Below are 17,522 nucleotides of genomic sequence, written 5' to 3' on the forward strand. Positions count from 1 at the left end.
TTAGAATATCACTTCTCGCGCGATTAGAAACTCATCTTCTATTCGCAAAACAGGATCGGTGATAGTAGAGTGGACATAACGATGGCAGAAAAGAATTGGATAATGCGATATTTTAAAATGGAAGCTAAATGTGCAAAATGCAAGTTATGTGAACAGAGATTTAAAATGTTTGAATTGGGTAATGAGATATTTTAAAATTGAAGCTAGAAACGCCAAATGCAAGATATGTGAACAAAGATTTAAAATGTTTGAAAGTTTGGATCCTTACAAACTACACATAATTAAATTAGGGATCATCCAGATTATAAAAACGAGTTGGAAGTTGTAAACTGGGAGCATATTCTTCACGAATAGAAATTAGAAAACGAAAAAGAACATAGTAAATTTTCTTTTTAAAAAAAAACATATTAAGTCGATTCTCGCAAGTATTGTTGCCTCTTTCCCGCGAAAATATTAATCAAGTTTAAAGTATTATAACATATTATTTAAAACATTATTTTATTTAATTTTATTTTGGACTAACTGTCAAACTGCTAACTGCTAACCCTCGCGATGACAGCCTTTCGATGCTACGAATATAACACACAACGCAAATCGACAGAGAGCCAATCAGCATTGCGGAAAAGAGGCAACAATACACTTCGAGACTTTGGAGATGACTTCGATACATTCGAGTGGACTGCGATACATTCGAGAATCGACTTAACATGCCTTTTTTAAAGAAAGGATAAATAAAAACACAATATTACATGTTTCGAGAATAATTTTCACTTTGACGAGAATAGAAATTTTGAATCCAAGTGTATTGAAAATAAATGTGTAACCCCAATATTCCTTAACAAAGATATTTTATAAAGATTAAATTTTAATATTAAATAAAAACACAATATTACATGTTTCGAGAATAATTTTTAACTTTGACGAGAATAGAAATTTTGAATCCAAGTGTATTGAAAATAAATATGTAACCAATATTCCTTAACATGTTTAGAGAATAATTTTTACTTCGACGAGAGAATAGAAATTTTGTATCGAAGTGTGTTGAAAATAAATGGGTAAACAATATTTCTTAACATGTTTAGAGAATCAAGAGACACGGTAGTGTCTCGCGCCTAGTTTGGGCGAAGCCGGCTTTCAGAAGCGAGGCACCGTGTATCTTTACGCGAATCGGACAGTTCGAGATAGTCATAGATTCGGATGCTCAATAACGGCTGAAGCGATCGAGTTTTTACTAGGTTTAATCGATAGATTGAGGTCGAATTATATAATGAAAGTGTCTTTATTTTTGCTCTACGTGCTTTGTAAGCGGAAATATAATAATGCAAAGTCTAAATATGAAAAATTTCGTTTAAGAAACGTCCACGTCATCGTTCACGCATACATAGTGGTATCTATCGTGCTACACGCATTATTAATCACACGTATACAACACATGCATACACGTATATCACACGTAAACAACACATGCAATAGATGCATGTAGTGGTAATCTTGTACTGTTCTCACGTTTCACAACAAACGGCGTTAGTGGCGCTTCGCGATATTAGCAGCGTGCGGAGTTATGTATTAGATCTTTTGACATATGATAGGTTAAGTGTGCGGTTATCCAGGATCATAATTGATTGATAGAAGAAGAAGAAGAGATTTATAAGAATCAAGTAATTATTTCATATTTTTTATAACAATATTAACAATTATATTCTTATTCATATTTTTTATAACAATATTAACAATTATATTCTTATGAAAAAATAATAGGATGGTTACGTAACAAGAAAATAGTTATTATTATATTATTATGAAAAAAATATAGTATATCACATATAAGTAGTATTGCATATCACATGTATGTAGTATATTGCATATCACATGTATCGTTACCATTTTATTTTACTATTTCTTTCATAATAATTACTTTCATGCTACGCTACCATCCTACTATTTCTTTTATAAGTACATAATTATTGATATAAAATAAGGAAGCGAATGAAAGCTAATAATAATAAATAATGTAAAGATAATAGTGCTATAAATGATATGAGCTATAATAAAGAATTTATATACATTTTTATAGCACATAGCATTCATAACATAATTATCTTTACATTATTTATTATTATTAGCTTTTATTTGCTTCCTTATTTTACATAAATAATTATATACTTATGAAAGAAATAATAAGATGGTAGCGTAGCATGAAAGTAATTATTATTATGAAAGAAATAGTAAAATGGTAACGATACATGTGATATGCAATATACTACATACATGTGATATGCAAAATACTACTTATATGTGAGATGTATTGAGACTGTATTTCTTTCATAATAATTACTTTCTTGTTACGCTGCCATCCTACTATTTCTTTCATAAGTATATAATTGTTAATATAAAATAAAGAAACAGTATATTTTGTATATATGTATGTACTCTAATGATTTAAATATGTTTTACATTACAGGTACAGAATGACATTGTAATCTTTTGAAATAGTACTAGAGTTGCTCAAAAAGTAATGCCCTACATTATTTTTTTAGAATATTTATTCAACAATTTATACACAATATACATGGTAATCTCAATCAACTTCTATTTCTTTATGCCAGTACGATACATTATATGTATTTACTTGCCTTTACTGTACCAACTTTTGTCCTTTCCACGTAACCATGTTTTCACATTTGAATCACGCCCTCTTCATCTTCCAAACCGTATTTCGCGAAGTGCATTTAATTAAGTGGTTCAAAAAGTTAAATATTGGAAGCTATCGCTAAACTGTGTTAAACATATAATTTAAAGATCTCTGCGAAACAAGATTGGGAAGATGATGAGGGGATGATTGAAGCTGTGATGACATGGTTACGTAGAAAAAACAAGAGTTGATACAGTAAAGGCATACATATACTTGTATCGTGCTGGTATAAGGTTATAGAAGTTGATTGAGATTATATTAAAAAATAATATATATTTAAAAATAAGAAATATCCATGTATGTTTAAAAACATTTCAAACCTGTTTAATAAATAGTTTCTGAAAAAAATGGCATTATTTGAGCAACCCTAGTAAATCTAAATCATATACAAAAATGAATGATATCCCTATAAAAACTTACTTTTAAAAAAAAGGTAAAAAAAGGCGCCTAGTATGGGCACGCCAGTAGTGAAAAATTACCCATTGCAAACCCATGTAGAATTGTAGTATAAAAAATTACCTATTGCAAACCCATGTAGAATCATATGAAAAATTATCCATTGCAAACCCATGTAGAATCGTACTACAAAAGTAATGATATAAAAAAAATTGCGCGCCAAGTAAAAGTAGAAACTTTTGTACCAGTGGAAAATTTAAGTTGCAAACCTATAGAGTCGTATAATGAACCAGTGAAAAATTCAAGTTGCAAACCCATGTAGAATAGTATAAAAATTATTAAAATTAATACAAATAAAAAAAATAAAAAAATTTTAATTAAAAAAACTAGGCACTGCTAAATTAAACAATATGCTAAAGTTAATTTTGAAATTTAGCAGTGCCTAGTTTTTTTAATTAAAATTTTTTTATTTTTTTTTATTTGTATTAATTTTAATAATTTTTTAATTTTTATACTATTCTACATGGGTTTGCAACTTGAATTTTTCACTGGTTCATTATACGACTCTATAGGTTTTCAACTTAATTTTCCACTGGTACAAAAGTTTCTACTTTTACTTGGCGCGCAATTTTTTTTATATCATTACTTTTGTAGTACGATTCTACATGGGTTTGCAATGGATAATTTTTCATATGATTCTACATGGGTTTGCAATAGGTAATTTTTTATACTACAATTCTACATGGGTTTGCAATGGGTAATTTTTCACTACTGGCGTGCCCATACTAGGCGCCTTTTTTTACCTTTTTTTTAAAGGTAAGTTTTTATAGGGATAATTTTTACTTCGACAAGAATAAAAATTTTGTCGAAGTGTGTTGAAAATAAATGTGTAACCAATATTCCTTAACAGGTTTAATGTTTAGAGAATGTCTTTCACTTTGACGAGAAAAGAAATTTTGTATCGACGTGCGTTCAAAATAAATATGTATCCAATATTGCTATTGAGTCATTGATGTTAAATCAAGACGTCAGATATATAGTTTCATCGCCTTATATACTTTCTTTGATTGTTTTCTTCTACGGAAAGACTGTTCGCCGAGAAGCCACCTCGCGGTACAATGGCGGTACTAACTGTATCAACGTAAAGCACTCGCGAGAAACTCACTTTAAATACTTGACGATACTTTAAACTCGATTAATATTTTTGACAGTTATCAGCTGATTTCTGTCAAAAAATATTAATCAAAAATAAGATATTATAACATATTATTTACAATATATTACTATTTTAATTTTTAAACATATTATTTTAAAATTTAATTAGCAAATTAACGCTTTAATCAGCTAATTTCTGTAAAAAAATATTAATCGAGTTTAAACAAACTTTATATTATTTTGTTTTAAATATCATCTTTTTAACATAAAACCGAAGAATGGCACGCGTGTATTGCGCACTTGTGTTATTCTAGTTATTTAAAAAATGCATTTACATGCTAAATAAAATGTAATATTTTTTCTGAAAACAGTTGATATATTTATATAGATTATTTTATTATTACAATTTTAGAAAAGTTAATTATAAATATTAATTTTATTTTATATAATTAAGTTTAAAATTTGAAAAAATACATAGTTGCACAATCAAAGATAAAATGCTAAGAAATTTTATTGTTATTATTATAATATTAATTTAACTTTTTAAAAATTTTGTACAGCTGATTATATTGATATATATTTTTTAAAACTTTCTATTTATATTTATATATATCTACATAACTTCTTTATAAAAAAATTATTCCATTAGATAGAATTGTAATCCATATTGTAATCAATATTGTCAATATTAACAATTCATTATTATAAATAAACTTATGCATGGTATACGGATAATTTGGCGATGTTTCGGATTTAAAATAAAAGATTGCATGTTAATTTAATGTACTTTATGCTGGCACTACTTTATGCTGGATTACAAAGCAAATGCGTCACATTAAATTTATGATTAACATTACCGCGAACAGAGAGAGAGAAACGTATCGTACATTTGAGTTAAAAATGGTGAAAGAAGCGAAATGAAAAATATACACACACACACACATAGTAAATATAATAAATTAATGAGTAAGATAAAATGTCTTCTTATATATCATCTCTAAAGTATCGACAATACAATGAAAAAATGACAATCAATAAATGTACTTATTATTTTTCTGCTATTTTTTATCGTATTAAACAATATACGCACTCAAATAAAATAATATGATTACTTTTAAGAATATTTAGTAAATATTCTTGGATCTTTTTGTTTAATGACGAAAATGATATATTAATACATTTAAATCATTTCTTACTACTTTATAATATTTGATATAAATAATTTCAAATATATGTCATAATATTTTGTACATAATATCGTTTTAATATCGTAATAATCTTAAATATTTGTTTGTCGTCTATTAATTATTTTGAATGTTAAAATTTTGTTATAAATTTCGTTAAAATGTCTGTGGGCAATATGACCTTTAAGATTAAATGGAGCTATACATAAAATATATTATATTTTATATTATGAATTATATTATAGATTATATTATAGATTATATTATAAATTATATTAATTATATTGTAAATTATATATTATAAATTATAAAGTTATATTATAAATTATTATTTATAATATATGTATAATATAGTTTATAATATGTAAAACTTTGATCCAATTTAATTTAATATAAAATAATTTATAAAATAAAATTTATAATATGAAAAAAAATATAAATAAATGCAAAAGATAAGATAAATTATACAAAAAATACTCTTTACATATAAATTAATGATTTTTTTTACGTAAGTCTAACAATAAGTTCAACGCAATTGGCGCAATCATCCGAGAGAGTGAAGCGTATATAAATTTTCCTCAAGATCCTCTCTCGACTGTTTTGTTCTCGACGACGAGGACACTCCCGCAAACGAGCGCGTGGACGCGCGAGCGTTCACGCTCGTTCTGTCTGTTCTACCTCTGTGAAGTTGGCCCCGCATTTTTTTAAATTGAAAAAAATAAGTCGAGTTCTGAATGCCCCCCGAAGAGTTCTAGAGTTCTCTATCGGTTTTATAAATAGTTCTGTTGTTTAAAGTATCGAAAACACCATTTGAAAAATGGGGGGGCTAACTTCACGACGCCCCTCAATCTATGAAAAATTCAGTTTTTTTTAGAGTTCTGAGAAGATTTCAAATAGTTCTAGAGTTCTAGATAAGTTTCAAAAATAGTTCTGCTCAAAATACCGCAAAAATTAAATTTGAAAGTTTCGAATCAAAAAATAAAAAATAGTGAAAACTCGTTCAATTTTGGTTTTAGCGCTTCGAGTCTTAATAATTATCTTTAGAACTCGTGAGGGGCTATCCAGAACTCTCAATAGAACGTCGGATTTCCCAAAGAAAAATTTTTCTCCGGTCGAAAATTTCAGTTTCTCGGATCGAAAAATTTTTTTCGGAAATGTGACGTTTTTTTCAGAGTTCTGGGTAGCCCCTCACGAGTTCTAAACATAATTATTAAGACTCGAAGCGCTGAAACCAAAATTGAAAGAGTTCTCGCCGATTTTCGTCTCTCGTGTCGAATATTTCTAAGTTCCACGGATCGAAAATCTTTTTTCGGAAATCCGACGTTTTCTTCAGAGTTCTGGGTAGCCCCTCACGAGTTCTAAACATAATTATTAAGACTCGAAGCGCTGAAACTAAAATTGAAAGAGTTCTCGCCGATTTTCGTCTCTCGGGTCGAATATTTCTAAGTTCCACGGATCGAAAATCTTTTTAGACAGGAAGGCTTTTATTCATCGACGAAATAAGAAATATTTTTCAATTTTTTAATTAGGGGATGGATCCCCCCATGACAAGATGTACACGGCGACAATGGAGTGCACGTCGTTCGTGACGCCGTCCAGACAACGCGAATATTGGCGGATGCCCTTCGGGCTGACAAACGCGCCGCGCGTTATATATTTCGGCGTTTTATTTGTATGATGCGCGCGTCATTGGTCCAAGACAATAAATTATTACTTTATATGTGAAATTATTATTATGGTCAGTTTCTCGGACATGCGCTCGTCTGAGATGCAACAAATAAGTGTTTTGATGTACTTCGCGTCATTGATGACTATGTTAGGCCGGGACGGCCTAATGTCAGAATGGTCGAACTGTAGGCGGTATCTGACGTAGCGGGATGTCCGTGGAATAAGTCACCAGTATATGTATTATGTTATTATTTTCGTGTCGGGTTATTGTCGTGTTTTCGTGTATGCTTATCTGTCCGTTGCCTCGATTTTATTGTATACCTTTGACGAAACGTGCCATGCCGTGATTGGCTTCATTTGAAAGGATAAGCGTTTTAACCGAGTGTTTATAAACGGCGACCGCTCGGTCGAGCGCGTCTCTCTCTCTGAGAATTTACAAGAGTAACAATAATAAAGAGTTTATACGATTTCTGAGAATTAGAAAAGAGTTAAGAGTTTGAATCGAATATATATATCTCTCCTATCGACATCCTATCGACTACAGTATAGATTTAAAAAAAAGAAAAAATTTAAAATAGTAATTAAACTTTGAGAATAGTTCATATATATGTGTTGACAAAGGAAATATTTTAAAATATCTGTAATTCGTGGCATATATATGCTATATTTAAAGTATATAAAATAATAAAATTTCACAATATGTAAAAATATTTTGATAAATAGCACTATATACAAAATATAAAAAAATGACAAAGGTACAAGTTATGACTTTCAGTATACAGACCGAAAACTTATTAATCTTCAAATATACACAAAAAAGAAACCTTTTCTTATTTTAGTCTTTTATTTGTCGATGATGCACAGGATGAGAAATGACAATGGAACGTGTTCATTCATGTTGAGAATTGAAAGTTTGACATGCTGTTAATATATGGACAAGAAAATGCCTAGAGGCTGTATAGGTTTTATATCAGTTTTGGAATCCGCAACACACCAAGTCATAATTAAACTATAAATAGATATATGTTATATTTGTACAATAAATAAAATTAAAATCGAGCGGTTTAATATTTTTTAAAAATTTGATATCAAAGGTTTTAAAAATATAATTCCAAAAGAAGCACACGCGTTTTATTAAAAATTGTATTACATTATTTTAAAGTTTTTTTTTTTGCATAGAGATATAACGCAAAGAAAAAAATATTCATAGTTTTATCCATAATAGCAAAACCTTGCGACAAACCTAACCATCCGTTTAAATAGTTTAAAAATATTTTGTATTAATTATTTGCAATTTATGATCAAGATATTAATTTGACTTATGAGCATTAGTTGCGTGTTGTATAATTTTGATGAAAATTTTCGCCTAAAGTTTAATTTTCACAATATTACAATTTTCTTATATTTTCTCTATAAGTCAGCCAACAAATTGCTTTGCTCTGCGTGGTCAATTCGCTATGGTTAACGGTATTTTCATTCTCACACTACCCCAAACTCTTAGTATAATACAACTTTTATCTCCGACGTACCTGCGGCCAGATCTGGGACGTGCAACAGGTAAAAAAAAAGTAGTGGTGAAACTATGGTTGCATTCCAGGCATTCTTTTGTCTAGGTTTCTCCTTTGTCTACCTTTGAAGATTGAGAGTTTTTCAATCTGAATATTGCAGGTCATAAATAACTTTGTCATTTATTACATCTCAAAATTTCAAAAATCTTCGCAGTATTTTAAAATTACAAACATTTGAGAAAATTCAAGAAAATTTATGAAATAAAATTAATATTTCCAAAGTCTAATGCTATATATAATATTTCCTTAAGAGTGCAACTCGTGACTTATAGTGACGAAAACAATTAATCGGCGTCACAAATTAAATATTAATAAATAAACAAGAAAGAAGAATGCAAAAATATTTTATTTTAACGTGATAATTTATCAAGATACATTAGGTATCTTCCAAACTATTTCGATCTTTCACGTTATGCTTACTACTACACTATTATTGTTAAAATATATATAAAATTATTTGTTTATAAAAAATATATTTAAGCTATCTTTTGCTAATATTAATAAATGCAATCATATATTATTTGTGAGTATTAAAAAAATCTCTTTTTCCTGTTTAACATATAAATAAATTAATATAATATATGTAAACCATAAAACATTATCAATAGTTAAGTCGTTGAAAATGATATCGTAAATACTTGATTGCATCTAGAGATAATTATATTCGCTGTATAAATGCGATATTAAAGAACGTTTATTTTATATTAATATGTATGATATTAATGATATTAATGATATTTAATTATATGATATACATATATGATATTAATATACATGTCTTAATAGAAAATATTTTCTCATATTACACAGTTATAGCTCTAGCGACTCATTTATTCTTCTAGCAGAGAGTTTCACGCCCTCCATTTGCTTCTTTCGAAACCTAAAAATGACAAAAATAAAATGAAATAATGTGGATGTACTGTGTGATGATTTACTCACATAAAGAGAGACACACAAAAAGAGTTTTACATTTATTAAATTTAAAAATCCGTGCGGCAGATCCGGCAATATATCCAGCGTAACTTTGTTGCCGAGAGATCGAAGCTTTCTCGCAAACATGACGCAATCATTGAGACAAGGATCAAACTGTGTTGTCTAAAAACAAATTTATTATATGTATGAGATGTTCCGAAATATTCAATCTCAATAGCGAACAGAACGCATCACATTTTGCATCGTCAAAATCACGTACCATTATCTTCATGGGCGGAAAATGGACTAACATATTGTTTGATACAAGATAAACATTCATGAGCGGATCCTTCGGTATTGTAAATATAAATTCCTCCGAAGGAGTTTTCGCATTCTTTGTATCAAGCTGCCTAACATTTCTGTTGTTTCTTCGATTGAGGAACCATCCAAACAGAGAATTGTTACTTTGTCCTAAAATATTATCATTTCTGTTGACACTGCATTTTTTTCCTTATAGGCGAAATAGACAAAACTAAAGCGAAGCTGAATATTCTGTATATATTTAAAAATTTATAATATATTCTCGGCACTGAACTTGCACTTTTGGATCTTTATAGTAATTATTGCATTAGGAAATCTTCTTAAAAGCGAAGTAGATATAAACAAATCTTATATACATATATATATACATATATATATATATATATTTATTTATTTATTTATTATAGGGATATGTATGTAATTGATTTGTATATATATACCATCGACTTCTCTTAAATTGACAGAATTTAATGTCGAATCAGATGGAAGAGATACTAATTTTCTCGCGTTGTCATTGTTATTCATTTCCGCAGAAAACTCTGTATCGAATTTGGTCCATTCTTCATTTTCATGTTTCCTGCGGAATAAATTGTATTTATGTGAATTGTACAACGTTTTCACAATAAAATATATATATGCGATACATCAGAGAGTATAGAAACGATTGATCTTCGTTATATTTTTTTAATAAAACATTTTTCATCATACTTCGATTTTCATCATATAAAAAAATACTTTGATTGAAAAAAGATTATAATAATAATTTTAACTGAAGTTTTACCTTGTAAGTTTTTCATTATCAGGCCCCACGTAAGTCTTTAAGATTCGTATTATAATTCCGAGCAATAAGAACGGATCGGTGAGGAAAAGCACATGGGATAGCGACGGAATAAAGTCGATGATCACCGGTGAATTAGCCATAAAAACACCATCCGGTTTCCTTATATTTAACTGCAGGCATTTTAAGGTGGCTTCCAAGTTTAAGATACCACCTGCGGAATCACCTGTCAAAAAATAAATCATTAAAATTCCCAAGTATTTACCGTATCGAATAATCAAATCTGCTATTATATACATTATATAGGCATATCGAAGATAACATTTACTTACCGACAAATATCACTTTTTTCGTTGTACTTCCGGGTAATGTTGCATGCTTTAACGCCCATGCGTAAGAATACACAACTTCTTCAAGGGCGCGTGGATAGGGAGCTTGCGGGGCTAAACTGTAATCTATGCACAAGATTGATACGTCGAGCATCGTAGCCCACTTATGTAGGTACATTTGATGTGACTGCGATGACTGTGCGATGAATCCGCCCCCGTGAGTATGAATAATTGAACTATCGCATAGCTCATATAATTCTCCTCTTGCACTTCCGATCTTGATGGAGTGTCAATAAATATTATTAATTTTTTAACTAATTATTTTAAATTTTTCTACTCTATAAATTCCATGAATTATACATCTACTAGTTATTTTTTAATTAATTATACTAGTAATTAAGAGTACATTCTTTTTTATTTCGTAACTCGTCACTTATGTATCATTGATCTTGAATCTATTTTACATTTTCCCTGTAAAACCAGTTTCTCTAGCATGTGTTGTGGTTTGCTTAATCGCGGCTCATCGAATCGTATAGATACTGAAAATCATTGATCATTTGATGATGCAATATAGACATACGAATAAATTCACTTTCTCTATAATTATGTCGATCATAAATTAAACTCAATATAAATATTATCTTTTTCTTCTCATTATTGTTAATGATCTCTCTTGATAATGATAGTCAAATCGTTCGTTCTATATAGCCGTAACTTTTATTATATAGAGGTAAATTGTTAAATATTTCTATTTAAATATTTAGATGTATTCAAACAGATATTATTTAGATGTATTCAAACACATTACGTATATATATTTTTGTATTATATATACATATATACATATATAATATAAATAACTATAGTTAATTAAAATATAATAACAGTTTAATTATTATATTGTTATTTTAACAGGAATATTTGCAAAAATTAATGTGATAAAAATCTATATTATAGATTCTAGATATAATTATAGATATAATAAATTTATTATTTATTTCAAAATTTAATTCAGGCATTTCTCTCTTTATCTCTTCTTGTTACAGTCTACAAATACTGATATTCGTTTACACATCTTTGTAATGAAATATTTATTTTATGCATGTATCGCGTTTTATATAATATATTGTAATTTATAACTGTAATTCATATATTAAACTTATATAAAATTTATATATTACATATTTTTAACAATATTGTTGACAGGTTCTTTATAAAATCTCTCGACGATCGGAAGCTGAACTTCAGATACTTCAGGAGTGTCGAAAAAAATGTGGAAAGTCCGAGATAACATACTAATCCAATTAGGCATCATTTATCTTTTTATACTTAATGCATATATCGTCTATAGTCTATCAATAGCAACAGTGCGAAATGGCACGTTGATAGGTGCAACAATGCGTATAAGACTCGGAAGAGACATTCATGCATTCCTGGGAATTCCCTATGCTGCACCCCCGATCGGAGATCTCAGATTTAAGATAAGATTATTTTGTTTATTTTAGGCAATTAGATCTTAACAAAATGGGTAGAATAATTCTGAAATAGTCAATCAAAAAAAATTATAAACTTTCTAGTTCCCATTAATTTCTAAATTCTGCGAATCTTTTTTGAAAACGAATCGAGATATTAAACAGTGCGATAAAAATAGCTTTAAAGTATTTAAGATTTAAATTTAGGAATGTAAATCTATAATAAAGAATAAAATGACAAGATTGAATTAAATTAAACACAATCGTTACGGCTCTGCTAAGTTTTAATAAATAGTTAAATCTCAAATTGAGTTGGCTATGAGAGCCCGGGCGCAGTTAATCAAGCGCATGCTTATTAGATTGAATATATTTAATATAAAATTACATAGATGATGATAGCGATTACATAATTAATAATAGCGAACGTTTCGGCTCTTTCTTTGAGCCTTCTTCAGCGCATACAATAGATGAAGGTATGAAAATTAAACGGATAAATTAATTGGTGATGTTCAAGCCGCGAGGAACTGTATCATTCCGCAAGAAGTCATGTAAAGTCGACGTTTTTTTCCTTCACTAGGTTGAAAAGCCCAGAAGTTGATAATGAGAAAAATATATTCGTGTTATCGCATCTAGATGAAATATTTCTTTTTTATAGAACAAATTTGATGTGAATGTTACATTTTAATTCAAAACAAATCCAATTAACTCACAAATGTGTAGATCTCATTATTATCTAGCGTCGCAACTAGAGGACGGAGGTGTAGCATTAGATAACATACAGCAGAACGATCGTGTTAACATTGTAAGGCGACCTAGACAGGGAACCTATCTTTGAAAAATGACTTGTCTCCGAAATGCTACATATTAAGAGACAAAAGAACAGTTTAAATTCACATACAGATACTGAACTCTTGCCAGATTCTTATGTTACCGTAATTAACAGACTGCCCAAAATTTAAATCATTTTCATCTATTATCTTTTATTTAATTTTATTTTAACATTGTTCGAGATTGTTAAAATAATTAACTCATTTAATTTGATATTTCATTTTCGTCATTTCTATTTAATATTCTCGATTTCATCTATTTTCGGATTATTTGTCTCTTTAAACGATTCTTGCGAAAGCAGTGCAACGACTCGGATTATCGCCGAGCATGTTTACGTTTTTTTCTGTTTCGCGCGTCTTTCCCCGCGCCTCGCCGCCCATCGCGGCCTTATTAAACAGCTGTTCGAAATGAAAACATTTTTCGAGACCTTGACATATTCTTATATACCACACAGTAATCGACCGACTTTTCGTGCGTTTACACGTCTCTCGATCAGCTGCGCTTCGTTATCGCAAAATCCTTTGTTCGCTAATTTTTCAAGTCTGTGATAATCTCTTGTGTTTAATAAGATTTTCTGTTCCGAAATAAACTCGTGTAACTCAGATCATTGTGTCGCTTAATTACGTATTCACATTCGCTTCGCTTTAACAGAGATTCTATTCTATTTTAATAAATTTAAGGAATGTGAGAATTTCATGTTCCTCACGCGATCACCGCGCGCCGCTCTATTTACATTTTTTGTTAGTCTCGCTCGCGTTCACCGACGGCCTTACATGCCGTAATCTGCTTTTTCCGAAATCTCGTGATTTCGACGAGCCAATCAGATCATTTCATTTATTGTGCTTCTATAAACTTCGTACTGTCGGTCGTATATTCCAGTTAGTCTTGCGCCTGCTACCGCCCGCCAAGCAATCGATTTAGGCGTTCACGACGCGTTCACCTCAATTTACAAGATAAGATCCCCGTCAGCTAATTGCGATTATCTCAATTGGCAATCGGATCTTACTGCAGCTCTCGCGCCGGACAATCACCATCTGTTAAACTTGGTATAAAACATTAAAGGGTTGATATTAAGAATATAAAGTTGTTTATCTAACACACCGAAGCAATATTCTATTTTTTGTGCTTCTGCAAGTCCTTCAGTGAATCTGCGGATTCACGTCACACAGACTCCTCGCTCAGCGCTGGGCGGATCCAGCATTCCTTTGCGTGAGATAAAATACACGATCGCGCCTGCGACAAACATAAATATACTTTATTGGTTATTAGTCCTTTATGTTTAAAAAAAAATTGTAACGCTAATCTATTTGATTTAATATTTATCTATAATTACTCACAGAGAGATTCCTTCGTATGTTTATTATTCTTTGTTTTTTGTTTTCGACGGGCTCACTTTTTCACACATCTAACCTTTACTTGACTTTATTTCCATTATTTAGCTGACTTATATAATTTGTCTATTGTTGAGATTAGTTCAACCACCCGCCTTACAATGTTAACACGATCGTTCTGCTGTATTATCTAATGCTATACCTCCGTCCTCTAGTTGCGACGCTAGATAATTATGAGATCTACACATTTGTGAGTTAATTGGATTTGTTTTGAATTAAAATGTAACATTCACATCAAGCTTCACTCTATAAAAAAGAAATATTTCATCTTGTAACGTACCGTTTTCCCGATACGGCCGAGATCGCTCAGTCGGAATCACAGGATTCGGGAAGGGCTCTCTCTCTCAGAACACAAGACCAGTTAGTTCGCAATAAAAGAATATAATTTTATTTGGTGTAGAGTGTGTTTTTACATGGGTGTGTATGTATGTATCAATGTGTATGTAAACGCTCGCGTGAGTGTGCAGTTAATTACTCGCTAAATGGTGGTATAAATGTTTGGTAGAGTGCAGATATAAATGTTCGTATAGCGACTCGGTCGAGTTGTTGTACGTGCGTGTTTAATAACCCGGGATGCGTGTTGATATGATTTAAAGGACCAGACCATTAAACGTCTCGGTATCGGTGTTAATTTTCGCGCTAGCGGTGACGGCGCGGTCGGCGGGGCACGGTGGAGTAGAGAGCGCGTGGTGACGGTACGGTCTTATTCGCGGGTTCCTTGGAATTGATTATTTCGCGGAGGATGGGGTCCCGTGGATGGTCCCCGGCGACGAGAACTCCCGTCAAAGGCGGGGAACTCCCCACCTCCGTTATGCAATGCCGGGGCTAAGATTAGACGGAAGACGGACGCCTCCGATAATTGGGAACTTCCCAATGGAGACCGGGTACTCCCGATCCCCGCGGTCGTGGTCCGACGGTGTGAGCGGGGAAGTAGCTGTGCGAATCTGGACGGGAACTCCCGTCGGAGGCTGGGTACTCCCTACCTTTCTCGGTATTCGCTAGTTACGAGTTCGGGATCTGGTCGAGGTATTCTAAATGTTTACCGGAGCGGATCGGGAACTGTAATCAATCTTCTTTAAACGACGCCGGCCTTTTTATACGGCCCCGGGGCCCGATCTTACGTCCCTTCGGAGTGGTTCGGGTGACGTCGGTTCTTCTCGAGATCGTCTCGTCGATCGGCGCGATACGGAGTGGGAGACGATACCGAGGGGCGGCTGTGATAACGGCCGTGTTTCTGTGTGGCTTTAAAATGTGGCGCATCGCGCCTGCTGCACTGCCCGGCGGGTGGTCGCCGGGCGCAGCCCTCCGGCGTTGGTTGGTCGGGTAACGGGGGGTATCGTTACAATCTAGATGAGATAACACGAATATATTTTTCTCATTGTCAACTTCTGGGCTTTTCAACCTAGTGAAGGAAAAAAACGTCGACTTTACATGACTTCTTGCGGAATGATACAGTTCCTCGCGGCTTGAACATCACCAATTAATTTATCCGTTTAATTTTCATACCTTCATCTATTGTATGCGCTGAAAAAGGCTCAAAGAAAGAGCCGAAACGTTTGCTATTATTAATTATGTAATCGCTATCATCATCTATGTAATTTTATATTAAATATATTCAATCTAATAAGCGCTTGATTAACTGCGCCCGGGCTCTCATAGCCAACTCAATTTGATATTTAACTATTTACTATAATAAAGATTTTTTTATATCTTTACTTTTAAGCGAGCATTAATTAATTCGTTAGAATTTTTATTTTGAATATATATATCAAAGAGTTATCCAATTGTTTATTGCAAATTAAAAACATGTTTGACACCTATCTCGCTCTAAAAAAATATTTTAAGCTAATGCTAAATATATATTTAGTACTTAAATAATCAACAATAATTATCATAATTGAAAAATGATTGCGAAAACTTGTACGAACTGACCTAGCTGGATTATGGTTTATAATTTAAAAAATTATAAGATTAGAATGAGGCAGAATTAATTAGCTAAACTTGCTTGCTGTATCCTTAATGATTCCTAATGGATTTATCGCGCAATCCTTCAGAAAGCAGCGTCAGGGACTTTCGCACGGCAATCACGTGCCTTATGTAGCGCGATCACGTAATAATAATCCTAATAATAAAAGTATCGAGTTATTTTTTCTCCGGATTTACGCGTCGTTAGTTATTTTTTTCTTCGCAATTAATTTTAGCAGTGGTTTCGCACTTTTTAAAATCAATCCTAAATAATATATCCTACGTAGCGTATTATTACGTCTTCCTTTCGCGGAAAAAATTATGTTGCAATCAGATGAATATATGATAAATTTTTCCGAGCACGAGTTCATTGTAAAAAAAAAGAGTCTCAATAATATATAGAATGTTTCGACACTTTTTTTTATCGTCTCTTTATATTCATGTGATGTTCTGTCGTTGTAAATACAGCACGTGCATCGTTTAGCTTTGCATACGTTATGGACTGTTGCTAACACTATTGCATCGATAGTTAAAATACATATTATATAATATTATACATAATACATAAATTAGTAATTTTGCATGTGCTCCATATATGTGTATATAATTCTCTCTTATTATTAATATTAATATATTATAAAACTAATATACAGAAATGTAAAGATTCATATAAAAATTTTCTAAAAATATAATTATATTTATACAATACAGTATATGTAAGTTTTCTAAAAATATAAATATAAAGTTAAAATATAATATACAATAATAATATAATATAAAAATATAATAATACGAGGCGCATTTTTAAAATAAGATCCGTTTTGAAATAAAAAAAAGATCTTAACATATAGAAATAATTTATT

At 31.1% G+C, this 17,522-nt stretch overlaps 1 pseudogene; it reads right to left on the bottom strand.

Annotated features, from left to right (window-relative positions):
* Window positions 1–9,473: 9,473 nt before the first annotated feature.
* On the bottom strand, window positions 9,474–16,206 carry LOC145935239 (hormone-sensitive lipase-like; annotated as a pseudogene).
* Window positions 16,207–17,522: the final 1,316 nt, after the last annotated feature.

This window comes from Prenolepis imparis, unplaced genomic scaffold, assembly GCF_030444845.1.
Source record: "Prenolepis imparis isolate NDT839.2.m4 unplaced genomic scaffold, iyPreImpa1.0 SCAF_4, whole genome shotgun sequence".
Taxonomy (NCBI): domain Eukaryota; kingdom Metazoa; phylum Arthropoda; class Insecta; order Hymenoptera; family Formicidae; genus Prenolepis; species Prenolepis imparis.